Here is a 17,781-nt window from a genome sequence, read left to right on the forward strand (position 1 = left end):
TCCTGGCACAGTCAGGGAACTATGATGTGATTGGAATAACAGAGACTTGGTGGGATAACTCACATGACTGGAGTACTGTCATGGATGGATATAAACTGTTCAGGAAGGACAGGCAGGGTAGAAAAGGTGGGGGAGTTGCGTTGTATGTAAGAGAGGAGTATGACTGCTCAGAGCTCCGGTATGAAACTGCAGAAAAACCTGAGAGTCTCTGGATAAAGTTGAGAAGTGTGAGCAACAAGGGGGATGTCACGGTTGGAGTCTGGTATAGACCACCAGACCAGGGGGATGAGGTGGACGAGGCTTTCTTCTGGCAACTAGCAGAAGTTGCTAAATCGCAGGCCCTGGTTCTCATGGGAGACTTTAATCACCCTGATATCTGCTGGGAGAGCAATACAGCGGTGCACAGACAATCCAGGAAATTTTTGGAAAGTGTAGGGGACAATTTCCTGGTGCAAGTGCTGGAGGAACCAACTAGGGGCAGAGCTTTTCTTGACCTGCTACTCACAAACAGGGAAGAATTAATAGGGGAAGCAAAAGTGGATGGGAACCTGGGAGGCAGTGGCCATGAGATGGTCTAGTTCAGGATCCTGTCACAAGGAAGAAAGGAGAGCAGCAGAATACGGACCCTGGACTTCAGAAAAGCAGACTTTGACTCCCTCAGGGAACAGATGGGCAGGATCCCCTGGGAGAATAACATGAAGGGCAAAGGGGTCCAGGAGAGCTGGCTGTATTTTAAAGAATCCTTATTGAGGTTGCAGGAACAAACCATCCCGATGTGTAGAAAGAATAGTAAATATGGCAGACCAACTTGGCTAAACAGTGAAATCCTTGCTGATCTTAAACGCAAAAAAGAAGCTTACAAGAAGTGGAAGATTGGACAAATGACCAGGGAGGAGTATAAAAATATTGCTCAGGCATGCAGGAGTGAAATCAGGAAGGCCAAATCACATTTGGAGTTGCAGTTAGCAAGAGATGTTAAGAGTAACAAGAAGGGTTTCTACAAGTATGTTAGCAAGAAGAAGAAAATCAAGGAAAGTGTGGGCCCCCTACTGAATGAGGGAGGCAACCTAGTGACCGAGGATGTGGAAAAAGCTAATGTACTCAATGATTTTTTTGCCTCTGTCTTCACGCACAAGGTCAGCTCCCAGATTGCTGCACTGGGCAGTACAGCATGGGGAGAAGGTGACCAGCCCTCTGTGGAGAAAGAAGTGGTTCGGGACTATTTAGAAAAACTGGACATGCACAAGTCCATGGGGCCGGGTTCGCTGCATCCGAGGGTGCTAAAGGAGTTGGCGGGTGAGATTGCAGAGCCATTAGCCATTATTTTTGAAAACTCATGGCGATCGGGGGAGGTCCCAGATGACTGGAAAAAGGCGAATGTCGTGCCCACCTTTAAAAAAGGGAAGGAGGAGGATCCGGGGAACTATAGGCCAGTCAGCCTCACCTCAGTCCCTGGAAAAATCATGGAGCAGGTCCTCAAGGAATCAATTATGAAACATTTAGAGGAGAGGAAAGTGATCAGGAACAGTCAGCATGGATTCACAAAGGGGAAGTCGTGCCTGACTAACCTAATTGCCTTCTATGATGAGATAACTGGCTCTGTGGATGAGGGGAAAGCAGTGGATGTGTTATTCCTTGACTTTTGCAAAGCTTTTGATACGGTCTCCCACAGTATTCTTGCCGCCAAGTTAAAGAAGTATGGGCTGGATGAATGGACTGTAAGCTGGATAGAAAGCTGGCTAGATCGTCGGGCTCAACGGGTAGTGATCAATGGCTCCATGTCTAGTTGGCAGCCGGTTTCAAGCGGAGTGCCCCAAGGGTCGGTCCTGAACCGGTTTTGTTTAATATCTTTATTAATGATCTGGAGGATGGTGTGGACTGCACTCTCAGCAAGTTTGCAGATGACACTAAACTAGGAGGCGTGGTAGATACACTAGAGGGTAGGGATAGGATACAGAGGGACCTAGACACATTAGAGGATTGGGCCGAAAAAACCTGATGAGGTTCAACAAGGACAAGTGCAGAGTCCTGCACTTAGGACGGAAGAATCCCATGCACTGCTACAAACTAGGGACCGAATGGCTAGGTAGCAGTTCTGCAGAAAAGGACCTAGGGGTCACAGTGGACGAGAAGCTGGATATGAGTCAACAGTGTGCTCTTGTTGCCAAGAAGGCTAACGGCATTTTGGGCTGTATAAGTAGGGGCATTGCCAGCAGATCGAGGAACGTGATCATTCCCCTTTATTCGACATTGGTGAGGCCTCATCTGGAATACTGTGTCCAGTTTTGGGCCCCACACTACAAGAAGGATGTGGAAAAATTGGAAAGAGTTCAGCGGAGGGCAACAAAAATGATTAGGGGTCTGGAGCACATGACTTATGAGGAGAGGCTGAGGGAACTGGGATTGTTTAGTCTCCAGAAGAGAAGAATGAGGGGGGGATTTGATAGCAGCCTTCAACTACCTGAAGGGGGGGTTCCAAAGAGGATGGAGCTCGGCTGTTCTCAGTGGTGGCAGATGACAGAACAAGGAGCAATGGTCTCAAGTTGCAGTGGGGGAGGTCCAGGTTGGATATCAGGAAAAACTATTTCACTAGGAGGGTGGTGAAACACTGGAATGCGTTACCTAGGGAGGTGGTGGAGTCTCCTTCCTTGGAGGTTTTTAAGGCCCGGCTTGACAAAGCCCTGGCTGGGATGATTTAGCTGGGAATTGGTCCTGCTTTGAGCAGGGGGTTGGACTAGATGACCTCTTGAGGTCCCTTCCAACTCTGATATTCTATGATTCTATGATTCTAACAGGGACGTCTGTTTTCTAGTAAAATCAGTAAAAGGAAAGGAGAAAACTTTAAACAGGCTCCTGCTGGCACTCAAATACGTGAACCCTAATACTCTCTCAGTCCTCAAAGAGAGACCTGGAGAAGGAGACTTGCTGAAGTAAAGCCACAAGGGTCTCTGAGGTGTCCCTGGCCCTGCGCCCCTGTCCTGCCTTGCTGATGTCAGCATCTCTCTCTGAGGTAACCACCTCCCTAACACCTTTGACCAATAGGCTGAGCTCCTGCAAAAGGCCTTTGTGATGTCACTGCCACACCCAACCAAACGCTGAAGTGCTAATGTCCTGCTGCTGGCCTGACACTTTGAAGGTTTGAGCTACTCTCTGTGGATCACCCCACTCAATGCGTCTTCATTCTAGGAAGCAAGCCGGCTCGACAGTAAAACATCAGAGGCTGCTTCCAATGCTACACTCACTGTTTCCAAAATTAGTAGACTTTATGGCCAGAAGAGACCTTTAGAGCATCTCATCTAAGCCCCTGCATATCATAGGCTTCCTCTATAGTACAATAGTTACTTTTTGGGCACACACATTCCAGAAAGGCATCTAGTCTTCATTCAATGACATCAAGAGATGGAGAATCCACCACTTTCCCTTTTAGTGAGTGCCAGGGGGCTCCATTTCCCCTTCCACTAGCTCCCCGTTTACAGTGAGCCAGAGCAGTACCTGCAGCAGGGAGCGGGAGTTGCTGATGGCCTCAGAGGAACAGCCCCTGCAGTGTCTCAGGAAGCTGGCGCAAGTGCCGGATGATGCTGGTGCATCACTTTGGCCATGACGTTCTCCTGCTGCAAGGGAACGAGAACCTGTCAGAGACTCAAACGCCCCGAGGAATCAGGGGGAATTAAGGGAACCATGAACCAGCAGTATTTCCACTTAGCACCTGCCCACCACTGAGGGATGAATTCACCTCCTGAACCCCAGAATGGAGTCTTCTTGTCCTTTCTAGTAACCTCCAATACCAACCCCCGTTCTTGTAGGGTGAGCTCCTGCTACCTCCCCCTCAGTGCCCTTGACCGCTGTTCCACCTCCAAACCACAGCTCAAGTTATCAGAACCCTCTTCTCCACCCCCACCCAGGTTGGGCAGGGAGGTGGCTCTAGCAGGGGGGGCAGGAGGGATTCTGGCAGCAGTGAAGTGGGTTGCGGGAAGGTTGAGATCTTGCCACAATTTTGGATCAACTTCCCACAAGGGGAGCTGAAGAGCACCCCCAGCAACAAACACATACACACACACACACCACTCCTGGTAGTGGGAGGGGAACAGGAGAAAGGACAAAAGAAGTAAGAGATGAAGAGAAAGGAAGGAGAGATGGAGGAAAAGGTAAAACGAAAAGGACAAACCCTAATGTCCCCAGTGATTCTACGGCACAAAATCCCAGGTGGGCTATAAAATTCTGCCACCTTGAACTAGTGTTTTCCATGCCTAGAATTCAGCTGGCACCAGATGGATCAGACTGAGCAGCTTCCAAAACCTCTTGGAGGCTCTTACCTTCTAAACAGGGACGTCTGTTTTCTAGTAAAATCAGTAAAAGGAAAGGAGACAACTCGAAAGAGGCTCCTGCTCTAACTCAAATACGTGAAGCCTAATACTCTCTCAGTCCTCAAAGAGAGACGTCGAGAAGGAGACTTGCTGAAGCAAAGCCACAGGGGTCTCTGAGGTTTCCCTGGCCCTGCGCCCCTCTCCTGCCTGGCTAATGTCAGCATCTCTCTCTGAGGTCACCACCTCCCTAACACCTTTGACGAATAGGCTGAGGTCCTGGGAAAGGCCTTTGTGATATCACTGCCACACCCAACCAAACCCTAAAGTGCTAATATCCTGCTACTGGCCTGACACTTTGAAGGTTTGAGCTACTCTCTGTGGATCACCCCACTCAATGCGTCCTCATTCTAGGAAGCAAGCGGGCTAGACAGTAAAACATCAGAGGCTGCTCCCAATGCTACACTCAGTGTTTCCAAAATTAGTAGACTTTATGGCCACAAGAGACCTTTAGAGCATCTAATCTAAGCCCCTGCATATCACAGGCTTCCTGTATAGTACAATAGTTACTTTTTGGGCACACACATTCCAGACAGGCATCTAGTCTTCATTCAATGACATCAAGAGATGGAGAATCCACCACTTTCCCTTTTAGTGAGTGCCAGGGGGCTCCATTTCCCCTTCCACTAGCACCCCGTTTACAGTGAGCCAGAGCAGTACATGCAGCAGGGAGTGGGAGTTGCTGATGTCCACAGAGGCACAGCCCCTGCAGTGTCAACTTCCCATAAGGGGAGGTGAGGAGCACCCCCAGCAACACACACACACGCACCACTCCTGGTGGTGAGAGGGGAACAAGAGAAAGGAAGGAGGGATGGAGGAAAAGGTAAAACGAAAAGGAAAAACCCTAATGTCCCCAGTGATTCTACGGCACAAAATCCCAGGTGGTCTATAAAATTCTGCCACCTTGAACTAGTGTTTTCCATGCCTAGAATTCAGCTGGCACCAGATGGATCAGACTGAGCAGGTTAAAAACCTCTCCAAGGCTCTTACCTTCTCAACAGGCACGTCTGTTTTCTAGTAAAATCAATAAAAGGAGAAAACCCGAAAGAGGTTCCTCCTCGCACTCACATACTTGAACCCTAATACTCTCTGAGTCCTAAAGGGAGACGTCGAGAAGGAGACTTGCTGAAGCAAAGCCACAGGGGTCTCTGAGGTTTCCCAGGCCCTGCGCTCCTGTCCTGCCTGGCTGATGTCAGCATCTCTCTCTCAGGTAACCACCTCCCTAACACCTTTGACATATAGGCTGAGGTCCAGGATAAGGCCTTTGTGATATCACTGCCACACCCAACCAAACCCTAAAGTGCTAATGTCCTGCTACTGGCCTGACACTTTGAAGGTTTGAGCTACTCTCTGTGGATCACCGCACTCAATGCGTCCTCATTCTAGGAAGCAAGCGGGCTAGACAGTAAAACATCAGAGGCTGCTCCCAATGCTACACTCAGTGTTTCCAAAATTAGGAGACTTTATGGCCACAAGAGACCTTTAGAGCATCTAATCTAACCCGCTGCTGATGGCCTCAGAGGCACAAACCCTGCAGTGTCTCTGGAACCTGGCGCAAGTGCCGGATGATGCTGGTGCATCACTTTGGCCGTGACGTCCTCCTGCTGCAAGGGAACGAGAACCTGTCAGAGACTCAAACGCCCCGAGGAATCAGCGGGAATTAAGGGCACCTGGAACCAGCAGTATTTCCACCCAGCACCTGCCCACCACTGAGGAATGAATTCACCTCCTGAACCCCAGAATGGAGTCTTCTTGTCCTTTCTAGTAACCGCCAGTGCCAACCCCCCTCCTTGAAGGATGAACTCCTGCTATCTCCCCCTCAGTGCCCTTGACAGCTGTTCCACCTCCAAACCACAGCTCAAGTTATTAGTACCTTTGGACACAGACTGGCTAACCTAGTGAGGAGGGCTTTAAACTAGGTTCGACAGGGTCAGGTGAGCAAAACCCACAGGTAAGTGGGGAACATGGAGACCGGGGAGATGGGTCAAAAACGAGAGGGAGTGTGGGCTATATTGTCAGAGGGAAAGGAGGGTCAGGACAAAACTGGGAGGAAAGATCAAACCAGTATCTTAGATGCCTATATACAAATGCGAGAAGTATGGGGAATAAGCAGGAAGAACTGGAAGTGCTAATAAATAAATACAGCTATGACATTGTTGGCATCACTGAAACTTGGTGGGATAATACACATGATTGGAATGTTGGTGTGGATGGGTACAGCTTGCTCAGGAAGGATAGACAGGGGAAAAAGGGAGGAGGTGTTGCCTTGTATATTAAAAATGTACACACTTGGACTGAGGTAGAGATGGACATAGAAGACGGAAGTGTTGAGAGTCTCTGGGTTAGGCTAAAAGGGGTAAAAAACAAGGGAGATGTCATGCTAGGAGTCTACTACAGGCCACCTAACCAGGTGGAAGAGGTGGATGAGGCTTTTTTTAAGCAACTAACAAAATCATCCAAAGCCCAAGATTTGGTGGTGATGGGGGACTTCAACTATCCGGCTATATGTTGGGAAAATAACACAGCGGGGCACAGACTATCCAACAAATTCCTGGACTGCATTGGAGACAACTTTTTATTTCAGAAGGTTGAAAAAGCTACTAGGGGGAAGCTGTTCTAGACTTGATTTTAACAAATAGGGAGGAACTCGTTGAGAATTTGAAAGTAGAAGGCAGCCTGGGTGAAAGTGATCATGAAATCATAGAGTTTGCAATTCTAAGGAAGGGTAGAAGGGAGAACAGCAAAATAGAGACAATGGATTTCAGGAAGGCAGATTTTGGTAAGCTCAGAGAGCTGATAGGTAAGGTCCCATGGGAATCAAGACTGAGGGGAAAAACAACTGAGGAGAGTTGGCAGTTTTTCAAAGGGACACTATTAAGGGCCCAAAAGCAAGCTATTCCGCTGGTTAGGAAAGATAGAAAATGTGGCAAAAGACCACCTTGGCTTAACCATGAGATCTTGCATGATCTAAAAAATAAAAAGGAGTCATATAAAAAATGGAAACTGGGACAGATTACAAAGGATGAATATAGGCAAACAACACAGGAATGCAGGGGCAAGATTAGAAAGGCAAAGGCACAAAATGAGCTCAAACTAGCTACGGGAATAAAGGGAAACAAGAAGACTTTTTATCAATACATTAGAAGCAAGAGGAAGACCAAAGACAGGGTAGGCCCGCTGCTTAGTGAAGAGGGAGAAACAGTAACAGGAAACTTGGAAATGGCGGAGATGCTTAATGACTTCTTTGTTTCGGTCTTCACCGAGAAGTCTGAAGGAATGCCTAACATAGTGAATGCTAAAGGGAAGGGGGTAGGTTTAGCAGATAAAATAAAAAAAGAACAAGTTAAAAATCACTTAGAAAAGTTAGATGCCTGCAAGTCACCCGGGCCTGATGAAATGCATCCTAGAATACTCAAGGAGCTAATAGAGGAGGTATCTGAGCCTCTAGCTATTATCTTTGGAAAATCATGGGAGACGGGAGAGATTCCAGAAGACTGGAAAAGGGCAAATATAGTGCCCATCTATAAAAAGGGAAATAAAAACAACCCAGGAAACTACAGACTCCAGTGAGTTTAACTTCTGTGCCAGGGAAGATAATGGAGCAAGTAATTAAGGAAATCATCTGCAAACACTTGGAAGGTGGTAAGGTGATAGGGAACAGCCAGCATGGATTTGTGAAGAACAAATCATGTCAAACCAATCTGATAGCTTTCTTTGATAGGATAACGAGCCTTGTGGATAAGGGTGAGGCTGTGGATGTGGTATACCTAGACTTTAGTAAGGCATTTGATACGGTCTCGCATGATATTCTTATTGATAAACTAGGCAAATACAATTTAGATGGGGCTACTATAAGGTGGGTGCATAACTGGCTGGATAACCGTACTCAGAGAGTTGTTATTAATAGTTCCCAATCCTGCTGGAAAGCCATAACGAGTGGGGTATCGCAGGGGTCTGTTTTGGGACCGGCGCTGTTCAATATCTTCATCAACGACTTAGATATTGGCATAGAAAGTATGCTTATTAAGTTTGCGGATGATACCAAACTGGGAGGGATTGCAACTGCTTTGGAGGACAGGGTCATAATTCAAAATGATCTGGACAAATTGGAGAAATGGTCTGAGTTAAACAGGATGAAGTTTAACAAAGACAAATGCAAAGTGCTCCACTTAGGAAGGAACAATCAGTTTCACACATACAGAATGGGAAGAGACTGTCTAGGAAGGAGTACGGCAGAAAGGGATCTAGGGGCTATAGTGGACCACAAGCTAAATATGAGTCAACAGTGTGATGCTGTTGCAAAAAAAGCAAACCTGATTCTGGGATGTATTAACAAGTGTGTTGTGAGCAAGACACGAGAAGTCATTCTTCCGCTCTACTCTGCTCTGGTTTGGCCTCAGCTGGAGTATTGTGTCCAGTTCTGGGCACCGCATTTTAAAAAAGATGTGGAGAAATTGGAAAGGGTCCAGAGAAGAGCAACAAGAATGATTAAAGGTCTTGAGAACATGACCTATGAAGGAAGGCTGAAAGAATTGGCTTTGTTTAGTTTGGAAAAGAGAAGACTGAGAGGAGACATGATAGCAGTTTTCAGGTATTTAAAAGGGTGTCATAAGGAGGAGGGAGAAAACTTGTTCACCTTAGCCTCTAAGGATAGAACCAGAAGCAATGGGTTTAAAGTGCAGCAAGGGAGGTCTAGGTTGGACATTAGGAAAAAGTTCCTAACTGTCAGGGTGGTTAAACACTGGAATAAATTGCCGAGGGAGGTTGTGGAATCTCCATCTCTTGAGATATTTAAGAGTAGGTTAGATAAATGTCTATCAGGGATGGTCTAGATGGTATTTGGTCCTGCCATGCGGGCAGGGGACTGGACTCGATGACCTCTGGAGGTCCCTTCCAGTCCTAGAATCTATCTATTTCAACCCCACAGTTTTGGATGAACTCCCCACAAGGGGAGGTGAAGAGCACCCCCAGCAACACACACACACACACACCACTCCTGGTGGTGGGAGGGGAACAGGAGAAAGGACAAAAGAAGTAAGAGATGAAGAGAAAGGAAGGAGGGATGGAGGAAAAGGTAAAACGAAAAGGACAAACACTAATGTCCCCAGTGATTCTACGGGACAAAATCCCAGGTGGACTATAAAATTCTGCCACCTTGAACTACTGTTTTCCATGCCTAGAATTCAGCTGGCACCAGGTGGATCAGACTGAGCAAGTACCAAAACCTCTTGGAGGCTCTTACCTTCTCAACAGGACGTCTGTTTTCTAGTAAAATCCGTCAAAAGGAAAGGAGAAAACTCGAAAGAGGCTCCTGCTCACACTCACATACGTCAACCCTAACACTCTCTCAGTCCTCAAAGAGAGACCTCGAGAAGGAGACTTGCTGAAGCAAAGCCACAGGGGTCTCTGAGGTTTCCCTGGCCCTGTGCTCCTGTCCTGCCAGGCTGATGTCAGCATCTCTCTCGGAGGTCACCACCTCCCTAACACCTTTGACCAATAGGCTGACGTCCTGCAAAAGGCCTTTGTGATATCACTGCCACACCCACCCTTCCCCGGAAGTGCTAATGTCCTGTTACTGGGCTGACACTTTGAAGGTTTCAGCTACTCTCTGTGGATCACCCCACTCAATGCCTGTTCATTCTAGGAAGCAAGCCGGCTAGACGGTAAAACATCAGAGGCTGCTCCCAATGCTACACTCAGTGTTTCCAAAATTAATACACTTTATGGCCAGAAGAGACCTTTAGAGCATCTCATCTAACCCCTTGCATACCATAGGCTTGCTGTATAGTACAATAGTTACTTTTTGGGCACACACTTTGCAGAAAGGCATGTAGTCTTCCTTCAATGACATCAAGAGATGTAGAATCCACCACTTTCCCTTTTGGTGAGTGCCACGGGGCTCCATTTCCCCTTCCACTAGCTCCCCATTTACAGTGAGACAGAGCAGTACCTGCAGCAGGGAGCGGGAGTTGCTGATGGCCTCAGAGGCACAGCCCCTGCAGTGTCTCAGGAATCTGGCGCAAGTGCCGGATGATGCGGAGCTGGTGCATCACTTTTGGCCGTGACGTCCTCCTGCTGCAAGGGAACGAGAACCTGTCAGAGACTCAAACGCCCCGAGGAATCAGCGGGAATTAAGGGCACCTGGAACCAGCACTACTTCCACCCATCACCTGCCCACCACTGAGGGATAAATTCACCTCCTGAACCCCAGAATGGAGTCTTCTTGTCCTTTCTAGTAACCTCCAGTGACAACCCCCCTCCTTGAAGGATGAGCTCCTGCTATCTCCCCCTCAGTGCCCTTGACAGCTGTTCCACCTCCAAACCACAGCTCAAGTTATTAGTACCTTTGGACACAGACTGGCTAACCTAGTGAGGAGGGCTTTAAACTAGGTTCGACGGGGACAGGTGAGCAAAGCCCAAAGGTAAGTGGGGAACATGGAGACCGGGGAGATGGGTCAAAAACGAGAGGGAGTGTGGGCTATATTGTCAGAGAGAAAGGAGGGTCAGGACAAAACTGGGAGGAAAGATCAAACCAGTATCTTAGATGCCTATATACAAATGCGAGAAGTATGGGGAATAAGCAGGAAGAACTGGAAGTGCTAATAAATAAATACAACTATGACATTGTTGGCATCACTGAAACTTGGTGGGATAATACACGTGATTGGAATGTTGGTGTGGATGGGTACAGCTTGCTCAGGAAGGATAGACAGGGGAAAAAGGGAGGAGGTGTTGCCTTGTATATTAAAAATGTACACACTTGGACTGAGGTAGAGATGGACATAGGAGACGGAAGTGTTGAGAGTCTCTGGGTTAGGCTAAAAGGGGTAAAAAACAAGGGAGATGTCATGCTAGGAGTCTACTACAGGCCACCTAACCAGGTGGAAGAGGTGGATGAGGCTTTTTTTAAGCAACTAACAAAATCATCCAAAGCCCAAGATTTGGTGGTGATGGGGGACTTCAACTATCCGGATATATGTTGGGAAAATAACACAGCGGGGCACAGACTATCCAACAAATTCCTGGACTGCATTGGAGACAACTTTTTATTTCAGAAGGTTGAAAAAGCTACTGGGGGGAAGCTGTTCTAGACTTGATTTTAACAAATAGGGAGGAACTCGTTGAGAATTTGAAAGTAGAAGGCAGCCTGGGTGAAAGTGATCATGAAATCATAGAGTTTGCAATTCTAAGGAAGGGTAGAAGGGAGAACAGCAAAATACAGACAATGGATTTCAGGAAGGCAGATTTTGGTAAGCTCAGAGAGCTGATAGGTAAGGTCCCATGGGAATCAAGACTGAGGGGAAAAACAACTGAGGAGAGTTGGCAGATTGTCAAAGGGACACTATTAAGGGCCCAAAAGCAAGCTATTCCGCTGGTTAGGAAAGATAGAAAATGTGGCAAAAGACCACCTTGGCTTAACCATGAGATCTTGCATGATCTAAAAAATAAAAAGGAGTCATATAAAAAATGGAAACTGGGACAGATTACAAAGGATGAATATAGGCAAACAACACAGGAATGCAGGGGCAAGATTAGAAAGGCAAAGGCACAAAATGAGCTCAAACTAGCTACGGGAATAAAGGGAAACAAGAAGACTTTTTATCAATACATTAGAAGCAAGAGGAAGACCAAAGACAGGGTAGGCCCACTGCTTAGGGAAGAGGGAGAAACAGTAACAGGAAACTTGGAAATGGCGGAGATGCTTAATGACTTCTTTGTTTCGGTCTTCACCGAGAAGTCTGAAGGAATGCCTAACATAGTGAATGCTAATGGGAAGGGGGTAGGTTTAGCAGATAAAATAAAAAAAGAACAAGTTAAAAATCACTTAGAAAAGTTAGATGCCTGCAAGTCACCCGGGCCTGATGAAATGCATCCTAGAATACTCAAGGAGCTAATAGAGGAGGTATCTGAGCCTCTAGCTATTATCTTTGGAAAATCATGGGAGACGGGAGAGATTCCAGAAGACTGGAAAAGGGCAAATATAGTGCCCATCTATAAAAAGGGAAATAAAAACAACCCAGGAAACTACAGACCCCAGTGAGTTTAACTTCTGTGCCAGGGAAGATAATGGAGCAAGTAATTAAGGAAATCATCTGCAAACACTTGGAAGGTGGTAAGGTGATAGGGAACAGCCAGCATGGATTTGTGAAGAACAAATCATGTCAAACCAATCTGATAGCTTTCTTTGAGAGGATAACGAGCCTTGTGGATAAGGGTGAGGCTGTGGATGTGGTATACCTAGACTTTAGTAAGGCATTTCATACGGTCTCGCATGATATTCTTATTGATAAACTAGGCAAATACAATTTAGATGGGGCTACTATAAGGTGGGTGCATAACTGGCTGGATAACCGTACTCAGAGAGTTGTTATTAATAGTTCCCAATCCTGCTGGAAAGCCATAACGAGTGGGGTATCGCAGGGGTCTGTTTTGGGACCGGCGCTGTTCAATATCTTCATCAACGACTTAGATATTGGCATAGAAAGTACGCTTATTAAGTTTGCGGATGATACCAAACTGGGAGGGATTGCAACTGCTTTGGAGGACAGGGTCATAATTCAAAATGATCTGGACAAATTGGAGAAATGGTCTGAGTTAAACAGGATGAAGTTTAACAAAGACAAATGCAAAGTGCTCCACTTAGGAAGGAACAATCAGTTTCACACATACAGAATGGGAAGAGACTGTCTAGGAAGGAGTACGGCAGAAAGGGATCTAGGGGTTATAGTGGACCACAAGCTAAATATGAGTCAACAGTGTGATGCTGTTGCAAAAAAAGCAAACCTGATTCTGGGATGTATTAACAGGTGTGTTGTGAGCAAGACACGAGAAGTCATTCTTCCGCTCTACTCTGCTCTGGTTAGGCCTCAGCTGGAGTATTGGGTCCAGTTCTGGGCACCGCATTTTAAAAAAGATGTGGAGAAATTGGAAAGGGTCCAGAGAAGAGCAACAAGAATGATTAAAGGTCTTGAGAACATGACCTATGAAGGAAGGCTGAAAGAATTGGCTTTGTTTAGTTTGGAAAAGAGAAGACTGAGAGGAGACATGATAGCAGTTTTCAGGTATTTAAAAGGGTGTCATAAGGAGGAGGGAGAAAACTTGTTCACCTTAGCCTCTAAGGATAGAACCAGAAGCAATGGGTTTAAAGTGCAGCAAGGGAGGTCTAGGTTGGACATTAGGAAAAAGTTCCTAACTGTCAGGGTGGTTAAACACTGGAATAAATTGCCGAGGGAGGTTGTGGAATCTCCATCTCTTGAGATATTTAAGAGTAGGTTAGATAAATGTCTATCAGGGATGGTCTAGATGGTATTTGGTCCTGCCACGCGGGCAGGGGACTGGACTCGATGACCTCTCGAGGTCCCTTCCAGTCCGATAATCTATGAATGTATGAAAAAAACACTGTTCTTCACCCCCACCCAGGTTGGCCAGGGAGGCGGCTCTAGCAGGGGGGGCAGGAGGGATTCTGGCAGCAGTGAAGTGGGTTGCGGGGAAGTTGAGATCTTGACCCAAGTCATCCCAGACACTAATGCTAAGCCACAGGATGGCAGCATCTAGTGTTAGTGGAGTCCAAACACTATTTCAACCCCACAGTTTTCGAGGAACAGGAGAAAGGACAAAAGAAGTAAGAGATGAAGAGAAAGGAAGGAGGGATGGAGGAAAAGGTAAAACAAAAAGGACAAACCCTAATGTCCCCAGTGATTCTACGGCACAAAATCCAAGGGATGGAATAAAATTCTGCCATCTTAAACTACTGTTTTCCATGCCTAGAATTCAGCTGGCACCAGATGGATCAGACTGAGCAGCTGCCAAAACCTCTTGGAGGCTCTTACCTTCTAAACAGGGACGTCTGTTTTCTAGTAAAATCAGTAAAAGGAAAGGAGAAAACTCGAAAGAGGCTCCTGCACGCACTCACGTACGTGAACCCTAATACTCTCTCAGTCCTCAAAGAGAGACCTCGAGAAGGAGACTTGCTGAAGCAAAGCCACAGGGGTCTCTGAGGTTTCCCTGGCCCTGTGCTCCTGTCCTGCCAGGCTGATGTCAGCATCTCTCTCTGAGCTCACCACCTCCCTAACACATTTGACCAATAAGCTGACATCCTGCAAAAGGCCTTTGTGATGTCACTGCCACACCCAACCAAACTCTCAAGTGCTAATGTCCTGCTGCTGGCCTGACACTTTGAAGGTTTGAGGTTGTCATAACTATAAAGGGAAGGGTAACAGCTGTCCTGTGTACAGTACTATAAAATCCCTCCTGGCCAGAGACTCCAAAATCCTTTTCCCTCTAAAGGGTTAAGAAGCTCAGGTAACCTGGCTGGCATCTGACCTAAAGGACCAATAAGGGGACAAGATACTTTCAAATCTTGGGGAGGGGAAGGCTTTTGTTTGTGTTCTTTGTTTGTGTGGGTGTTCGCCCTCGGGACTGAGAGGGACCAGACATCAATCCAGGTTCTCCACATCTTTCTAAACAAGTCTCTCCTATTTCAAACAAGGCGTGTTAGTTTTCCTTTGTTTTCTCAACTTGTAAGTGTACCTTTTACTAGAGTGTTTATCTTTGTTTGCTGTACTTTGAACCTAAGACTAGAGGGGAGTCCTCTGAGCTCTTTAAGTTAGATTACCCTGTAAGGTTAATTTCCATACTGATTTTACAGAGATGATTTTTACCTTTTTCTTTAATTAAAAGCCTTATTTATAAGAACCTGATTGATTTTTCCTTGTTTTAAGATCCAAGGAGTTTGGATCTTGATTCACCAGGAGTTGGTGGGAGGAAGGAGGGGGGATGGTTAATTTCTCCTTGTTTTAAGATCCAAGGGGGTTGGATCTGTATTCACCAGGGAATTGGTGAAAGGTTTCTCAAGGCTACCCAGGGGAGGAAATTAGCCTTGGGATGGTGGTTAAGCTTAGAAGTTTTCATGCAGGCCCCTACATTTGTACCCTAAACTTCAAAGTGGGGATACAGCCTTGACACAGGTACTCTCTGTGGATCACCCCACTCAATGCGTCTTCATTCTAGGAAGCAAGCCGGCTAGACAGTAAAACATCACAGGCTGCTCCCAATACTACACTCAGTGTTTCCAAAATTTGTAGACTTTATGGCCACAAGAGACCTTTAGAGCATCTCATCTAAGCCCCTGCATATCATAGGCCTCCTGTATAGTACAATAGTTACTTTTTGGGCACACACATTCCAGAAAGGCATCTAATCTTCATTCAATGACATCAAGAGATGGAGAATCCACCACTTTCCCTTTTAGTGAGTGCCAGGGGGCTCCATTTCCCCTTCCACTAGTTCCCCATTTACAGTGAGACAGAGCAGTACCTGCAGCAGGGAGCGGGAGTTGCTGAAAGACTCAGAGGAACAACCCATGCAGTGTCTCAGGCACCTGGCGCAAGTGGCGGATGATGCGGGTGCATCACTTTGGCCGTGACGTCCTCCTGCTGCAAGGGAACGAGAACCTGTCAGAGACTCAAATGCCCCGAGGAATCAGGGGCAATTAAGGGCACCTGGAACCAGCAGTATTTCCACTCAGCACCTGCCCACCGCTGAGGGATGAATTCACCTCCTGAACCCCAGAATGGAGTCTTCTTGTCCTTTCTAGTAACCTCCAGTGCCAAATCCCCTCCTTGAAGGGTGAGCTGCTGCTACCTCCCTCTCAGTGCCCTTGACAGATGTTCCACCACCAAACCACAGCTCAAGTTATCAGAACCCTCTTCTCCACCCCCACCCAGGTTGGCCAGGGAGGCGGCTCTAGCAGGGGTGGCAGGAGGGATTCTGCCAGCAGTGAAGTGGGTTCCGGGGAGGTTGAGATCTTGCCCCAAGTCATCCCAGACACCAATGCTAATCCACACGATGGCAGCATCTAGTGTCAGTGGAGTCCAAGCACTATTTCAACCACACAGGTTTGGATGAACTCCCCACAAAGGGAGGTGAAGAGCACCCCCAGCAACACACAAACACACACAGACACACAAACCACTCCCGGTGGTGGGAGGGGAACAGGAGAAAGGACAAAAGAAGTAAGAGATGAAGAGAAAGGAAGGAGGGAGGGAGGAAAAGGTAAAATGAAAAGGACAAACACTAATGTCCCCAGTGATTCTACGGGACAAAATCACAGGGAGGGAATAAAATTCTGCCACCTTGAACTAGTGTTTTCCATGCTTAGAATTCAGCTGGCACCAGGTGGATCAGACTGAACAGGATACAAACCTCTCCGAGGCACTTACTTTCCTCAAAGAGAGACCTCAAGGAGGAGACTTGCTGAAGCAAAGCCAGAGGGGTCTCTGAGGTTTCCCTGGCCCTCATGTCAGCATCTCTCTCTGATGTCAGCATCTCTCTCTGAGGTCACCACCTCCCTAACACATTTGACCAATAAGCTGACGTCCTGCAAAAGGCCTTTGTGGTGTCACTGCCACACCCAACCAAACCCTGAAGTGCTAATGTCCTCCTGCTGGCCTGACACTTTGAAGGTTTGAGCTACTCTGTGTGAATCACCCCACTCAATGGGTCTTCATTCTAGGAAGCAAGCCGGCTAGACAATAAAACATCAGAGGCTGCTCCCAATGCTACACTCACTGTTTCCAAAATTACTACACTTTATGGTCAGAAGAGACCTTTAGAGCATCTCATCTAAGCCCCTGCATATCATGGGCTTCCTGTATAGTACAATAGTTACTTTTTGGGCACAAACATTCCAGAAAGGTATCTAGTCTAAATTAAATGACATTAAGAGATGGAGAATCCATCACTTTCCCTTTTAGTGAGTGCCAGGGGGCTCCATTTCCCCTTCCACTAGCTCCCCATTTACAGTGAGCCAGAGCAGTACCTGCAGCAGGGAGCGGGAGTTCCTGAAGGCCTCAGAGGCGCAGCCCCTGCAGTGTCTCAGGCACGTGGCGTAAGTGCAGGATGATGCGGAGCTGGTGCATCATTTTGGCCGTGACGTCCTCCTGCTGCAAGGGAACGAGAACCTGTCAGAGACTCAAACGCCCCGAGGAATCAGGGGGAATTAAGGGAACCTGGAACCAGCAGTATTTCCACCCAGCACCTGCCCATCAATGAGAGATGAATTCACCTCCTGAACCCCAAAATGGAGTCTTCTTGTCCTTTCTAGAAACCTCCAGAGCCAACCCCCCTCCTTGTAGGGTGAGCTCCTGCTACCTCCTGCTCAGTGCCCTTCACAGATATTCCACCTCCAAACCACAGCTCAAGTCATCAGAATCCTCTTCTCCACCCCGACACAGGTTGGGCTGGGAGGCGGCTCTAACAGGGTGTGCAGGAGGGATTCTGACAGCAGTGAAGTGGGTTGCAGGGAGGTTGAGATCTTGACCCAAGTCATCCCAGACACTAATGCTAAGTCACACAATGGCAGCATCTACTGTCAGTGGGGTCCAAGCACTATTTCAACCCCACAGTTTTGGATCAACTC

General features: G+C 47.2%; 1 long non-coding RNA gene across 1 annotated transcript in view; it reads right to left on the reverse strand.

Annotated features, from left to right (window-relative positions):
• Window positions 1-17,310, reverse strand: part of LOC135978208 (uncharacterized) — a 35,993-nt gene extending 18,683 nt beyond the window's left edge. Inside the window, exons 1-3 of the long non-coding RNA XR_010595650.1 lie at window positions 17,182-17,310; window positions 15,678-15,796; window positions 10,312-10,436 (exon numbers count right to left, since the gene is read on the reverse strand). This is a non-coding gene — a long non-coding RNA (uncharacterized LOC135978208). The remainder of the gene's footprint in view (window positions 1-10,311; window positions 10,437-15,677; window positions 15,797-17,181) is intronic.
• Between the last annotated feature and the right edge of the window lie 471 nt (window positions 17,311-17,781).

Source organism: Chrysemys picta, unplaced genomic scaffold (genome assembly GCF_011386835.1).
Source record: "Chrysemys picta bellii isolate R12L10 unplaced genomic scaffold, ASM1138683v2 scaf173, whole genome shotgun sequence".
NCBI classification, from domain to species: domain Eukaryota; kingdom Metazoa; phylum Chordata; order Testudines; family Emydidae; genus Chrysemys; species Chrysemys picta.